Source organism: Eretmochelys imbricata, chromosome 28, assembly GCF_965152235.1.
Source record: "Eretmochelys imbricata isolate rEreImb1 chromosome 28, rEreImb1.hap1, whole genome shotgun sequence".
Classification (NCBI taxonomy): domain Eukaryota; kingdom Metazoa; phylum Chordata; order Testudines; family Cheloniidae; genus Eretmochelys; species Eretmochelys imbricata.
This window is the reverse complement of record NC_135599.1, coordinates 5,119,420-5,135,195: the sequence shown is the minus strand read 5'-3', so window position 1 is coordinate 5,135,195 and position 15,776 is coordinate 5,119,420. Positions and strand designations below refer to the sequence as shown.

At 52.2% G+C, this 15,776-nt stretch overlaps 1 protein-coding gene and 2 non-coding genes across 3 annotated transcripts in view; all 3 read left to right on the top strand.

Annotated features, from left to right (window-relative positions):
* The window catches only part of LOC144258216 (uncharacterized), a 970,182-nt gene that overhangs the window by 482,853 nt on the left and 471,553 nt on the right, over positions 1–15,776 (top strand). The gene's annotated exons all lie outside the window — the stretch shown is intronic.
* TRNAA-UGC (transfer RNA alanine (anticodon UGC)) lies at positions 697–768 on the top strand. The gene has a single exon. It is a non-coding gene; the product is annotated as a tRNA-Ala (tRNA).
* Positions 14,742–14,813, top strand: TRNAF-GAA (transfer RNA phenylalanine (anticodon GAA)). The gene has a single exon. It is a non-coding gene; the product is annotated as a tRNA-Phe (tRNA).

Genomic DNA, 15,776 nt, shown 5'->3' with positions numbered 1-15,776 from the left:
GTGTCTGGGATGGGGAAAAAGCTGAGTTCACTCCAGGTGGAGGGAAAAAAGGACCCTGAGAATCTCAGGGCCTCAAGGAAAACCCAACCCTTGCTACCGGGATCACGGAGGTGCTGGGGATTTGAGCAGGAAAGGGACTGTGTGAATTGTCCAGGTGGGGAATGAATAACCATTGACAACTAGATCCACCTCATTAACCACGGACACAGGCTAATCGTGCTGCAGATAGAAGGGAAACTGGGAGCGATTCTTTGCTGTCAGCCATGGAAACAGTGACCCGAGTGCACTGCAGTGAATGTGCTGGGGAAAGCTGGACTTTACGGGCAGGTGGAAATAGCAGATCCGAGAAAAGCCTGGAGCCCCCCCCACCAGTTCTTCTACCGGGGTGAGGTGTTGAGCGACTCACAGCGCCCCCCAGCGCCGTTACCTTTCAGCAGGGGCTGGCAGCTCCAGCCAGTCAATGCAGGGGAGGGGGCCGAGTGTATCTCTGCACCCTGAGTCCAGGGCAGGCCCTCTCTCTCCCCCACATAGAGAAACTGGCCCTGCTGCAAAGTGACCCCTGAGAACCAGCAACCTCCAGGACAGAGGGTTTGGCCCTCAGAGCAGGGAATGTGTCCCCCATGCTGCCGTTAGGCCCCTGGAGGCTCTGGAAACAGGAGGGCTGTGAGCGTAACCCATCCCAAACAGCCCCCGTCTGGGGATGTAGCTCAGTGGGAGAGCGCATGCTTTGCATGTATGAGGCCCTGGGTTCGATCCCCAGCATCTCCAAGTCGCTTTTCACCCTGCTGCTTTGCTCAGGCCCAGAGGGGATGTGGCCCTGCAGGAGTTTCAGTCCTGCTCAGTGCGGGGCAGGTGCCCATTGCACGGAAGGTCTGTGGGGGTTTCTGCTCCTAAGTCACCTTGGTACTTTTAAGATTCCCACCCAAGGGGTGACTTGGGACAGTAGCGGATGAGAAGGGGGAATCCTCCAGCCCTGGAGGGAAAGGTCCCGTCTGCCCAGACTGAGGGGCAAGGAGACGGAGGGGCAGTCAGTGCTCAGAGAGGAGAGAGCTCAGTGATTTACACCCACCAGGGGACACTGTCTTTTTGAGGCAGGTGCAGCTGGCTTGGGATGGTGCTGACGATGGATAGAAAACAGGCTGGAGTCAATGACAGATGGGACCACAGAAGGGGAAGGAGAAGGGCGTCTCCATAGAAGGTCCAGGGTGCTCAGATACCCCAGTTCTAGGTACCCTGGCCTGTCCCAGAGAGAAAAGACAAAGAGGGGCCCAGCCCCCTGACAGTCATCCCATGGAGAAGAATCTGGTTGGGAGTGGGGTGAAGTTTCCCGCTGGACAAAGGGGAGCTGAAGTCCCCCAGCGTCCTGGAATTTAAGCAATGCAAGCTTCAGACCCTGCACGGGTGGGGCCTGAGGGGCACCTTCAGAAGGTTGGGCTGGATAGGGGTGGCAGGTTTCTACAATTTTTGGTGGTTTCCAGAATGGGACCAAGTCCTGCCTCCCCATCCACCTCCCCCCACATCTGCCTAAGGCTCTGGGAGGGAGTTTGGGTATGGGAGGGAGAGGGAAAGGGGTTGGGCTCTGGGAGGGAGTTTGGGTGTGGGCTGTGGGTTGCGGCAGGGGGTTGGGGTGCAGGAGGGAATGCAGGGTGCGGGGTCTGGGCTGGGGCAGGCGGTTGGGGTGCAGGAGCAAGTGTGGGGGCAGGCTCTGGGAGGGAATTGCGTGTGTGGTGCGGGCTCTTGGCTGGGGTAGGGGGTTAGGGTGTGGGAGGGGGTGAGGGGTACAGGCTCTGGGAGGCAGTTTGGATGTAGGTGTGGGGTCTTGGCTGGGGCAGGGTGTTGGGTGCAGGAATGGGTGGGGTGGCCAGGTTCTGTGAGGGAGTTCAGGTGCGGGCTATGGGCTGGGGGAGGGGGTTGGGGTGCGAGAGCAGGTGTGGGGGGAGGCCTGTGGGAGGAAGTTTGGGTGTGGGCTCTGGGCTGGGGGAGGGGGTTGGGGTGCAGGTGAGGGTGCAGGTTGGGCTCTGGGAGGGATTTTGGGTGCAGGGGGTGGGCTCTGGACTGGGGAAGAGGGTTGGGGTGCGAGAGCAGGTGTGGGGGGAGGCCTGTGGGAGGAAGTTTGGTGCGGGGTCTGGGTTGGGGTCGGGGGTTGGGGTGCAGGAGGGGGTGCGGGCGCAGGCTCTGGGAGGAAGTTTGGGTGTGGGGTGTGGGCTCTGGGCTGGGGCATGGGGGTAGGGTGCAGGAGGGAGTGCAGGGGGTGGACTCTGGGAGGGGGTTTGGGTGCAGGGGGTTGGGGTCTGGGCTGGGGCTTGGGGTGCGTGTGGCGGTTCAGTGATGAGACAGAACACAGCTTTATGCAAGCAAGCAGGCTGGTCAGCGGAGATGGGCTGTTCTGCCCCCCCGCCTTCCACCTTCTCCTTTTATTATATTTCTCCCCCTAAGCATTACACACTGCTACTCAAAGGAATGTATGACGTTGATTCATAAACTTAGTTACCATCCTTTAGCTACTACAATCCTGGTTCTCAGGCCTTGAGCCCAGGCTAAGAAAGCCTCCCACAGTTGCTGTCCAAACAATCAAGTTCTCATGGTTCATATCTAGCCCTTGTCCTTGGATAGAGCAATGTGTGCATTGCTTCTACGAAACAGTCAGGGTGTGCCCCGCCTGCTTCCAGGTGGAATAGCTGAACATTAACCCTGCATCTCCCCGTTTTTTATGTATTGATATTTGGCCATCTCATGGTAGCCGTCAATTTCTTTTGTCATGCTATTTAACTCCCAGACAGACAAGGACATAACCTGGGGAGCTTTCCAGGGCAAAATTTTACAAAGTCTTAACAAGGAAGGAATACATTGTACACAGGAGCAGCAAAAAAATAAGCCCAATGATTACAAACACAGAATAACCAAAAGCTCAACATCTGCAATATAATCATCTAAAAGGGGTACACTTCTTTTACTACAATTGTAACCAGCAAAAGGCAATATAAGTGTCATTCTACTAAGACAGCAAAGGGTGCCATCACTTAAATTTGCAGGAATATAATTAAAGGTGCGTGAACCACAAGTAAAAACCCATCCTGATGGTAGGATGATATGGCCATAATTATATGAAACATTAACAGCATGGGAACAATTTAAAAGGGGTTGAGAAATTTTTCGACAGCCCAAGGGCACCTTTGTACTAGTGCAGTTAACTACACGCGCACAGGTGACATTGTGAGCCCCGGGCGGGTACGGTGTGTGGAGGGATATAGCCGTGCGAGGCAGAATATAGTTGGCCGGGCCCCAATTAGCCATGCTAGAGTACTGGGAGGAAAGATACGCATAAGCAGAGAACAGTGTCTTATTCTCCATCTCCTCAGGGTGATGACATACTGGAATAAGGCATGTACCTAACAAATCTCCGGCTGCTACAGAATTAGATAAACAACAGTGGGTAACATTTGCTATTGAAGCCAATCTTTCCCATATGTTACATGTCATTCGGGCTTGTAACGGGGGAAGCACTTCCGAGCCAACCCCTACAGGAAATAGCAGGCACAAAAGGCACACAATCATCACAGAATTAGCAGTGATTTGGGCGAGAATCGCCACAAATAAAGTCTCAGGAGTCTCTGGCTGTTGATCTGCTGCCAGTCTTCGTTGGGCCGCGGCGACCAATGCTTTTACTGCTCCCCATGTCACGGGCTGGCTTGGGACGCTACGCCTCCTCCGTTTCCGTCCCACTGTTGTTGACCCGGGGGGCAACGCGGTCTCCTCCAAGGTCAGCTGAAACTCCGGTATGGGATTCAACAGTCCCTGGTGCCATGCCATGTTGTTTAAGTGCCGGTCGCACACACTGAGCTGGAACCCACAACGGTCCTGCAGGGAGAGACACAGCAGCATATCCCCGACCCCAAGTGATTAGAGGTACTGGGCCCAGCCACTGTGGATCGGGCAGCTGACGGTAAAAGACACGCGGTCTTTCCAGTACCTCAGATTTGTGAAAATGCCAATCCGCAGGGGTCTGCTGATCAGCATTCAGTGTTAAATTATTTAAAGTAAACAAGAGGATATGCATTTGTTGTTGAATGTCTCCTAAGGTTCGGAGACGCAGCTCCTCTTGTTTTAATTGTTTATCTAGCAAGGTTTTGAGTGTGCGATTGGCACGTTCAACAATGACTTGGCCCGTGGAATTATAAGGGATTCCGTGTTTAAGACGGACGTCCCAGCGGGCACAAAAGGTGGAGAGGGCTGCAGAGCAGTAGGCTGGGGTATTATCTGTTTTAATTTGGCAGGGGCGACCCATAACAAAAAAGCAGGCCAGCAAATGATGAATAACTTTGTTAGTGGCTTCCCCACGTTGTGGGGAAGCCCAAAAGAAAGCCTGAATAAGTATCAACAAAAACATGTAAAAACAAATAGGGGCGGAATTGTGGCACATGAGTAACATCCATCTGCCACAGCTGATTTGCTGCGGTACCTCGGGGGTTAACGGCATAAGAAAAAGTAGGAGCAGCAGCAGCACAGTGGGGGCAGGAAGGACCAATGGAACGTGCATGATCAGCAGGAATGTGAAACTGCCGGGCCAAAACAGAGGCAGACTGCTAAAAAAAGGCATGGCTTTCAATGGGGTCAAAAAAAGGGAATTTACCTGACCACGCAACGCGCGACCGGCGTGTGCAGTGCCCTCAGCGAGTGGCCCAGGCAGAGGGGTATGACTGCGAATATGAGCAACAAAATAAGGGAAATGACAAATGGCAAAAAGGTGCTGCAAAAACAAAAACAGGCGAAGGAGGTCTGCATCAACCTGAGGGGTAATGAGGGCAAGGGGTAAATGATCAATTACCTAATAAACATAATGGGTAGCCACAATTAAATTAAAGGGACAAACAGCAAAAGGTTGAAAGGCCAAAATAACAGCAGCTAATTCTGAGGGCAAAGGGGGATGGTGAAAAAACAATCTTTTAAATCTAACACACAAAGTTGATTGGTTTGAGGAATTAAATTTGGATTTGGTAAGCCAAATTGCAAGGGGCCCATAGGTTGGATGCGTTTATTTATTTCCCTTAAATCACGTAACAGCCGCCAAGCACCCGATTTTTTCTTAATAACAAACACCGGGGTGTTCCAGGGACTAGTGGAGCTCTCCAGTCGCTGTGCTTGCAAATGCTGCTGCACAAGCGAATGAAGTGCTTTTAGCTTTTTTAGAGGGAGGGGCCACTGGTCAATCCATACGGGCTCTAAGGATTGCCATACCAAGGGTAAGGCGGAGGGCACGGTGGGTGAGGGAGGGTTTTGGGCCATCAGATGTTAATATCGAGGGTGGTGTCTAACTTTGTAAGTAAATCACGGCCCCAAATATTGAGGTGGACAGGGAGCACAAAAGGGCGGATAGTAGCAAGGGTACAGCCTCCCGGTTTAGAGACCGTGACCCAAGACAAACTTTGGCGCCCGGGTTTACTACCCCCGATCCCCCACAATTCTCTAGAAGGAACCGTAGGCCAACTAACCGGCCACTCCAGATCACGAATCACCGTAAAGTCAGCTCCAGTGTCCACCAGCCCTGTAAAAGGAACATCATTTAAGAGAAGTGTTAACTGAGGTTTCGAGGGGCGGACTGACATTGTCAGAGCAACAAGTGGAGAAGACGCACTGTGAGACGGCAAGTGAGACAACGTTGATCCAAAGCCACCTCCGCCCCGAGTTCGATCCTCGGCAGCTGGCACCTGATAGGGGACTAAAATCAATTGTGCAATTGACCGTCCACGCGGGAGCGACTGTGGAAGATGAGTCCACACCTGAACCTTAATAATGCCAGTGTAATCAGCATCAATGACCCCTGGAATGACAAAAAAAGCCCTGTTTCCCAGCATGTGAGCGAGGGAGAACAAGACCTACAAAGCCGGCAGGGAGAGGTCCCGTCACCTGTGTAGGTATGGCACAGACCTCCCCTGGCAGCCGAAAGTCAGTGTCCTCCTGCATGATCAAATCAAGCCCTGCACTTCCAGCAGTCGCCGCCCTCACAGAGTCTACGGATTCCAAGGCAGAGGAGCGATTGTCTGAGTAGGAAACACCCCCATTTGGCCCTGGGTTCGGGGGGGACCCGTCGCGCGGTTTCCCGACCCGCTACGACACTGATTAGCCCAGTGATAACCTTTCCCACACTTGGGGCACTTCTTTGAGGGTCGGGCTGGTGCCTTAGATGAGCGGCACTCCCGCTGAAAGTGACCCTCCTTACCACAGCGGTAACAGCGCTTCCCCTCCTTCCCAGTTTTTCTGAGGGCGGCAGCCAGAACTCCAGCCTTGTGGGCTTGTGTGCCGATGTTCTGGCACGCCCGCAGCATGTCTGAGAGCTCTAAAATACCAGAGGCTTGCGCTGCCTGGAGAGCACGGCGGCAATCCTCGTTTGCATTTTCAACTGCCAATTTTAACAGGAGCTCGTGAGCTGCCTCAGTGTTATCCACCTGTCGGAGGATAGCCTCCTGCAATCTGTTGGTAAAATCCAAAAAGGACTCTGAGGCACCCTGACGGATACTGACAAAGCTTTTGGTAGGCTTGCCTGAATCCGGGACCTTCTTGAAAGCATGCTGGGCACAGGTGGTGTCAAGGTTCCTCCCCCACTCTGAACTCTAGGGTACAGATGTGGGGACCTGCATGAAAAACCTCCTAAGCTTATCTTTACCAGCTTAGGTCAAAACTTCCCCAAGGTACAAAGTATTCCACCCGTGGTCCTTGGAATGGCCGCTACCACCACCAAACTAATACTGGTTACTGGGGAAGAGCTGTTTGGATGCGTCTTTCCCCCCAAAATACTTCCCAAAACCCTGCACCCCACTTCCTGGACAAGGTTTGGTAAAAAGCCTCACCAATTTGCCTAGGTGACTACAGACCCAGACCCTTGGATCTTAAGAACAATGAACAATCCTCCCAACACTTGCACCCCCCCTTTCCTGGGAAATGTTGGATAAAAAGCCTCACCAATTTGCATAGGTGACCACAGACCCAAACCCTTGGATCTGAGAACAATGAAAAAGCATTCAGTTTTTTACAAGAAGACTTTTAATAGAAAATAGAAGTAAATAGAAATAAAGAAATCCCCCCTGTAAAATCAGGATGGTAGATATCTTACAGGGTAATTAGATTAAAAAACATAGAGAACCCCTCTAGGCAAAACCTTAAGTTACAAAAAAGATACACAGACAGAAATAGTTATTCTATTCAGCACAATTCTTTTCTCAGCCATTTAAAGAAATCATAATCTAACACATACCTAGCTAGATTACTTACTAAAAGTTCTAAGACTCCATTCCTGGTCTATCCCTGGCCAAGCACAGCATACAGACAGACACAGACCCTTTGTTTCTCTCCCTCCTCCCAGCTTTTGAAAGTATCTTGTCCCCTCATTGGTCATTTTGGTCAGGTGCCAGCGAGGTTACCTTTAGCTTCTTAACCCTTTACAGGTGAGAGGAGCTTTCCCCTGGCCAGGAGGGATTTCAAAGGGGTTTACCCTTCCCTTTATATTTATGACAGGTGGAAATAATGGGGAAGACGGCCTGAGGGAGTTGAGACTGCATCTCAATAGTAGCAAACGGGCCCTCCCCTGCCAAATGCTCATAAATGATACCGCGCTCTCTATGAACCTGAGCTTGGCGTTCTGCCATCTGCCGATACTCACTAAGCCAAATAACATACTGACTGGGTGACAACATCATGCGCAGCAGCGTTTTCCAATCCTCAGGGATTAGGGAGTACCCAGTACCCATCCCTTCAATGAGACCACGCACAAAGGTGCTAGTCAGGCCAAATTCACGAATTGCTTTCTTTACCTCTCTAACCACCGAGTATGGCAAAGTGGTCCAGGTGCCCACGGGGTTGCCCTGGTCATCATTCTGCCAGGTCACCGGGCAAACGGAGACCAGATCAGCCAGCTCCTCCGCTGTAAGATCTGATCGAGCTTTCGCTGCGTGAACCATTTGTTGCACCAGCGAAAGCTTCTGAGCAGATGCAGATGACCCTCCGGGGGGCCCCATGGGGGGAGGGTGATCACACACCGGCTCCGGTGGGGAAGGCCAGGGAGGCGGTGGTAATAGAGGCCCTGGGGGCGAAGCAGGGAGAGGGGGGGCTGTGGGTACGGGAGAGGGTCTTTCCGAAGCGACACGCTGGGTTGCATCGCCAGGAGGGGGGATGGCTGCAGGAGCGGACGGGGGTGGCGAGATCGGCAGCCCCTCTGTTGGTGCTGGAGAGGGCCTTTCCGAGGCGACACGCTGTACCACGTCGCGGCAGAGGTGCCAGGCATGTAAAGCCTGCACGGGCGCCTGAGGCTCTTTGTGCAATGTCTGGCCCAATCGCTCCCAGTCCGCTAGCTTAAGGCTTCTGGCTTCAGGGTACCACGGGCACTGGGCACGCACCTCCTGCATCAGGAGAGTAAGTGCTCGAGCCGGGCAGTCATGCTGAGCCTTACGCAGCAAATACTGCAGCTCACTGCGGTGTTGCACTTGCAAAGCAGAGAGGGAGCTTCCCATCCTTACCACAATGAAAAATACTCACCGGGATCCGCGAAGCGGATGAGTGACGCGTCTGAAACCCTTGCCGGGCGAGGTGAGTGCTGAGGGCCCCACGTTTGGGCGCCAGTTGTGGCGATTCAGTGATGAGACAGAACACAGCTTTATCCAAGCAAGCAGGCTGGTCAGCGGAGATGGGCTGTTCTGCCCCCCGCCTTCCACCTTCTCCTTTTATTATATTTCTCCCCCTAAGCATTACACACTGCTACTCAAAGGAATGTATGACGTTGATTCATAAACTTAGTTACCATCCTTTAGCTACTACAATCCTGGTTCTCAGGCCTTGAGCCCAGGCTAAGAAAGCCTCCCACAGTTGCTGTCCAAACAATCAAGTTCTCATGGTTCATATCTAGCCCTTCTCCTTGGATAGAGCAATGTGTGCATTGCTTCTACGAAACAGTCAGGGTGTGCCCTGCCTGCTTCCAGGTGGAATAGCTAAACATTAACCCTTCAGGGTGCGGGAGAGAGTGAGGGTGCAGCTCTTACCTCAGGCATCTCCCAAAAGCGACCCACACCCCTCTCTGGCAGCAGCTCCTAGGTGGGGGGTCTCTGCCCATCGCTGCCCACGGACACCACCCCAGCAGCTCCCATTGCCACAGATGGCAGAGTCGGCCCTCGGGGCGGGGGCAGCGTGTGGAGATCCCCCCACCCCCAGGGCTGCAGGGACGTGCCAGCCGCTTCCGAGACTGGCAGGCCACACGGAGTGTAAGCAGTGTCAGGGTGAGCCTCACCCTGACATCTGGTGGTGAGGTCTGGCAAGTTGTGGAAAAGAACTTCAGGGGCTGATCTCATTTGCATAGGCACACCCACCCCGCCTAGCACACGGCCATAGCTGCCCAAATGGTCACTTTGGCTGCTGTGGGATCCCCAGTGTCTCTGTTATTGGGGCAGAAAGAATAAATTGTTATTACCCTGATTATGGGAACTGTGCTGGGAACTGTACTTGGCCTTTTGTTATGATGGAGGGACTCACCATCAAGTAAGTAGCACTCGCTAGGCAAGGATCATGGGTTCCAAAACTCTGTGAATTGAGAGAGGTTGGGGGTAAGTCTTAATACTTGGTGGCATGGGTCCCTTAGTGAGGGCCTTACATGCTAATTTGCCCTTTCTTCTCTTTCCACTGTAGAATCTCAGAGCTAATCTTGATTGTATTAGAAGTCTAGTTACAGGCTGCTGAGCTCATTTCGGGCTAATGGTGTCCCAGCACTGAGGCTCCTCTCCTACAAGCTGATTTCACCAAAGAGCTGAACTGAGTAAGAGCCGAAATCACTGAGCGTTGTGTTAAGTAGTGGGGGAGCCTGAAGATCTATTGTGGAGAAGTTTGCGGGATGGCTGGAGTGCCTTGTGGACAGGCTGGTGGAGCAGTTCATGGGACGGCGGGAGCTGCTGGTGGGACGCGGAGCAGTTCGTGGGACGGCGGGAGCTGCTGGTGGGACGCAGAGCAGTTCGTGGGACGGCGGGAGCTGCTGGTGGGACGCGGAGCGGAGCTGAGTGAAGCAGTTTGTGGGGCGGATGGTGGAGCGGAGGCCTGTGGAGCTGTGGGGTGGTCAGCTTCAGATCATGTAAGGTGCCTTTTACCCCCGCCCCCATCTCCACCCAGCTTGGGAGGTAAAGCTCTGCAGATAAACTTTTGAACTTTGGGGCTGCCCTGACCAGGGACAGAGACTTTTGGGTCATTGGACTTTTGGGATTTTGGGTGATTTGGGGTTGCTGGACTCAAGAACCAAAGGGAAAGGGCATGCCCCAATTTGCTTGGGGTGGGTTTTTTTTTGCTCGTGGGTTGTATTATGAATCCTGTTGGTGGTGTTTCCCCAACATAATGCCACATTGTTTCTCTCTGTTATTAAAAGGCTTTTTGCTACACTCAGACTAGGTGCTTGCGAGAGGGGAAGGATTGCCTCTGGGAGGCACCCAGCGGGGGTGGTACATATTTGTCCCAGGTCACTGGGTGGGGGCTCGAGCCGGTTTGCATTGTGTTATTGGAATGGATCCCCTAGATATTGAACCCGGCCCTTGTTGCTGCCAACTCTGACGGGCAGAAGGGTTACACGGAGCGAGGGTGGGCAGGAAGCCGCCTTAGGCCCCTTGTGCTGCCGGTGATGGCGGTGGGGGTTCCCGGGCCCTTTTAAATTGCCCAGGGGCAGCAGGCGGGGCTGGGGGAGACACCGGCGCCCGGACTTTGGTGGAGCCAGGCCCCCGTGGTCTTATGTTGCTGGAGCATGGGCACCAGGGGCCCAGATGAGGCGCTTCCCCTGCGGCTGGAGGAGCATGGGTGCTAATCCACGTTTCGGCGGGTTGGTTTTTGGAAGGTTAAATGAAGGCAGCCTCTGCTCTGGGCTCGCCCAGTTTCAGGGCCTGACGCTGCTTTGCACAACGATGAATCTCGGAACAGGCCATCAATGAAATGACGGCAGAACCTGAGGAAGGAAAAGCCTCCGGGTTCGTCTGTGGGCCTTGAGGCTGAACAGGAGCCGTAGTTTGACTCGCTTTGTGGCTGCGGCCGGTAAAATGTCAGGACAAAGTCGTCCCAGTGATTGTGACACTGGGTTTGAGGCGGCTTTGGTCTTATTAAAATGTGACTAGCATGGAACACTTGTGTTTTTAAAGGTGGCTTCCCCAAGCAATCCCAAGTTGTTTTTCCCAGAGCTGGGTGATGGTGGGCAGCAGGGGATCTCCCCAGTCTGTGGGGGAATCTCTCTGGGCCCCACTGTTAGTTCTCCAGCCTTTCTCCCCCTAACCACGCACACCCCTCCCCTCTCCATTATCAATGCTTTACAGCGACCCCTCCCTCCCCTTATGGGATACAGCCTCTCAGTGACCGAGACTGACTGGGGCTCCTCTGTGCATGGCTCCAATGGGGAACGAAAGAGTCTGACGGGGGAGAGGAAGGAGACAGGCCGAAGGAGTCAAATGGGGCTAGACGAGAATAGAGGAGATTTTCTTCCTATTAAAATGGACTGGAGTCTTATTGCTGGAAAGCCACATCTTGAGTGAGGTTTGAACCGGCAGCCTTTCAATTGCCAGGCAAAGGTGCGAACCACAGAGACCGATCACAGCCTACTTCCCCACACTGTCCAAGGAGCCCCTGCAGGGGTGCAAGTGGTTAGTGCAAAGGGCAATATTGCTGGGGTTGTGAGTTCAAGCCTTCCCTGCAGCTCTGGTTTCTATTACCCCATGGAGCTTCCCCAGCTTGCTTGTCCTAATTCACATGGAAAGTGCCATGAGAGGAAGGTCTGAAATGTGGACGTTGGTGCAAAGCTTGGGACCCCCCACCAATGCTGCCATTAGCTCCGGGTGGGTTGCTCAGGGGCAGGGAGAATTGATTTCTTTGCTGCTGAGAAAGCTGCCAGGACAGGTCTGTGGGCACCAGAGCTCCCCGCTTCTTCCAGCACATGCCAGGCTCTGTCACTCCTGGAGGAGGGTCATAGAATCATAGAAGATCAGGGTTGGAAGGGCCCTCAGGAGGTATCTAGACCAACCCCCTGCCCAGAGCAGGACCAACCCCAACTAAATCATCCCAGCCAGGGCTTTGTCATGCCTGACCTTAAAAACTTCTAAGGAAGGGGATTCCACCACTTCCCTAGGTAATGCATTCCAGTGTTTCGCCACCCTCCTAGGGAAAAAGTTTTTCCTAATATCCAACCTAAACCTCCCCCACTGCAACTTGAGACCATTCCTCCTTGTCCTGTCATCTGCTATCACTGAGAATAGTCTAGATCCATCCTCTTTGGGTCCACCTTTCAGGTAGTTAAAAGCAGCTATCAAATCCCCCTTCATTCTTCTCTTCCGTAGACTAAACAATCCCAGTTCCCGCAGCCTCTCCTCATAACTCATGTGTTCCAGTCCCCTAATCATTTTTGTTGCCCTTCGCTGGACTCTCTCCAATTTTTCCACATCTTTCTTGTAGCGTGGGGCCCAAAACTGGACACAGTACTCCAGAAGAGGCCTCACCAATGTCGAATAGAGGGGAACGATCACGTCCCTTGATCTGCTGGCAATGCCCCTACTTATACAGCCCAAAATGCCATTGGCTTTCTTGGCAACAAGGACACACTGTTGACTCATATCCAGCTTCTCATCCACTGTCACCCCTAGGTCCTTTTCTGCAGAACTGCTGCCAAGCCATTCAGTCCGTAGTCTGTAGCGGTGCATTGGATTTTTCTGTCCTAAGTGCAGGACTCTGCACTTGTCCTTGTTGAACCTCCTCAGATTTCTTTTGGCCCAATCCTCTCATTTGTCTAGGTCCCTCTCTTTCCGATCCCTACCCTCCAGCGTATCTACCACTCCTCCCAGTTTAGTGTCATCCGCAAACTTGCTGAGGGTGCAATCCACACCATCCTCCAGATCATTAATGAAGATATTGAACAAAACCGGCCCCAGGACCGACCCTTGGGGCACTCCGCTAGATACCGGCTGCCAACTAGACATGGAGCCATTGATCACTACCCATTGAGCCCGACAATCTAGCCAACTTTCTACCCACCTTGTAGTGCATCCATCCAGCCCATACTTCTTTAACTTGCTGACAAGAATACTGTGGGAGACCGTGTCAAAAGCTTTGTTAAAGTCGAGGAATAACACGTCCACTGCTTTCCCTTCGTCCACAGAACCAGTTATCTCATCATAGAAGGCAATTAGATTAGTCAGGCATGACTTTCCCTTGGTGAATCCATGCTGACTGTTCCTGATCACTTTCCTCTCCTCTAAGTGCTTCAGAATTGATTTCTTGAGGACATGCTCCATGATTTTTCCGGGGACTGAGGTGAGGCTGACTGGTCTGTAGTTCCCAGGATCCTCCTTCTTCCCTTTTTTAAAGATGGGTCCTACATTAGCCTTTTTCCAATCTTCCGGGACTTCGCCCGATCGCCATGAGTTTTCAAAGATAATGGCCAATGGCTCCACAATCACATCCGCCAACTCCTTTAGCACTCTCGGATGCAACGCATCCGGCCTCATGGACTTGTGCATGTCCAGCTTTTCTAAATATTCCCGAACCACTTCTTTCTCCACAGAGGGCTGGTCACCTCCTCCCCATGCTGTGCTGCCCAGGGCAGCAGTCTGGGAGCTGACCTTGTTTGTGAAGACAGAGGCAAAAAAAGCATTGAGTACATTAGCCTTTTCCACATCCTCTGTCACCAGGTTGCCTCCCTCATTTAGTAAGGGGCCCACACTTTCCTTGGCTTTCTTCTTATTGCCAGCATACCTGAAGAAACCCTTCTTGATTTGCGCTTAGCTCAACTGATGGTTGGTTGGGAAATATTATTCTAACCCTCGATCAGGGTTGGAAGGGACCTCAGGAGGTATCTAGTCCAACCCCCTGCTCAAAGCAGGACCAACCCCAACTAAATCATCCCAGCCAGGGCTTTCTCAAGCCAGGCCATATATACCTCTAAGGATAGAGATTCCTCACCTCCCTAGGTAACCCTTTCCAGTCTTCACCACCCTCCTAGGGAAATAGTGTTTCCTAATATCCAACCTAGACCTCTCCCACTGCATCTTGAGACCATTACTCCTTATTCTGTCATCTGGTACCCCTGAGAACAGGCTAGATCCATCCTCTTTGGAACCTCCTTTCAGGTAGTTGAAAGCAGCTATCAAATCCTTCTCACTCTTCTCTTCTGCAGACGAAATAATCCCAGTTCCCTCGGCCTCTCCTCGTAAGTCATGTGTTCCAGTCCCCTCATCATTTTTGTTGCCCTCCCCTGCACTCTCTCCAATTTGTTTCTGTAGTGGGAGGGGGCTCTGAAAACTGGGTGCAATGCTCCAGATGTGGCCTCATCAGTGCCAAATAGAGGGGAATAATCACTTCCCTCGATCTGCTGGCAATGCTCCTCCTAATGCAGCCCAATATGACCAGTTACCCATATTGAATGCAGGCTCAGCAATATTTGATAAATTGGTTGCTGTCCATTCAGTCGGTTATTTCCTACTTATTCATAACTAATGAAGATGCTCTAAGGGGATGGGAGAGAGCTGTCCCGTCCGTGTAGTTAATCCACCTCCCCAAGAGATGGGAGCTGTGTCAGTGGGAGAAGCTGTGTCGGTGGGTGGGCAAGCTGTGGGGTCTACATGTATAGATAAAGTTTAATCAGACCCCATTTTTAAAACCACTCATGGTCTGGGAATGGAAAAGGAGCTCTCTGAGCAGGGCCTGTCCTTCAAAATCCTTAAGATCACTGACTTGCCTATGACAATGCCATGGGGGGTGTAGCTCAGTGGTTGAGTGTTTGACTGAAGCTTAAGTAGTCCTTGGTTCAAATCCAAGTGCCCCCTTACAAGCCTGTTCCCTTAACAAAAATAAGCACATATCCATTTCCATTATGTTTGGGAGCTCCATTGAATAGGGATGAATGGAAACACTCAGTGTTCTCCTGTGCAAATCCACAGAAACCTAGCAAACAGGTCCCTCATCTGAAATCAGTTCCAATCCTCTGAGTGTCTAGTTTATGTTTTCATCAGTGAAACAAAGACACATGAAGGCACATTTGCAGATCCTTGGTCTCCATGGGCTACAATGTGTAGAAGAACAAGAACCCCATCCCCTTGGGAGGAATGGACTAGTCTGTGTTACATTCCAAGGGCAGCTGTTTAAAGGGATTGTGCTTCGAGTTCATGATCACCCGCAGCGTCTCTGTAAGGTTACCAACCACAGAGCCGGTTGTGGCTGCATCTAAGTAACCGCAGAGTTAGTGTAGTACCAGATCGTTAATTGCACAGCGTCACTTTCTGGTTTCGTTGATCATTTGGGTAGAAACAGCCATTTCCTGCCTCTCTTTCACACAGAAGGACAATTTTCTTTGTGCAGACGCAGGAACATCAAGATCTTTCTCTGTCCCTTGTGCAAAGGAGGGTGTCAAATTCCAAGGAACCTTCCTCTTCTGCAATGGAAACAATGGAGAAGCAGGGGGCCCTGGGCACCTCCATCCCTGGCCGGGAGATGTTCCCTCCCCGCTTTCTTTATGCTGCTGTTGTTATTTCATGGAGTGTCTGGGATGGGGGAAAAGCTGAGTTCACTCCAGGTGGAGGGAAAAAAGGACCCTGAGAATCTCAGGGCCTCAGGGAAAACCCAACCCTTGCTACCGGGATCACTGAGGTGCTGGGGATTTGAGCAGGAAAGGGACTGTGTGAATTGTCCAGGTGGGGAATGAATAACCATCGACAACTAGATCCACCTCATTAACCACCGGCACAGGAGAATCGTGCTGCAGATAGAAGGGAAACTGGGAGCGATTCTTT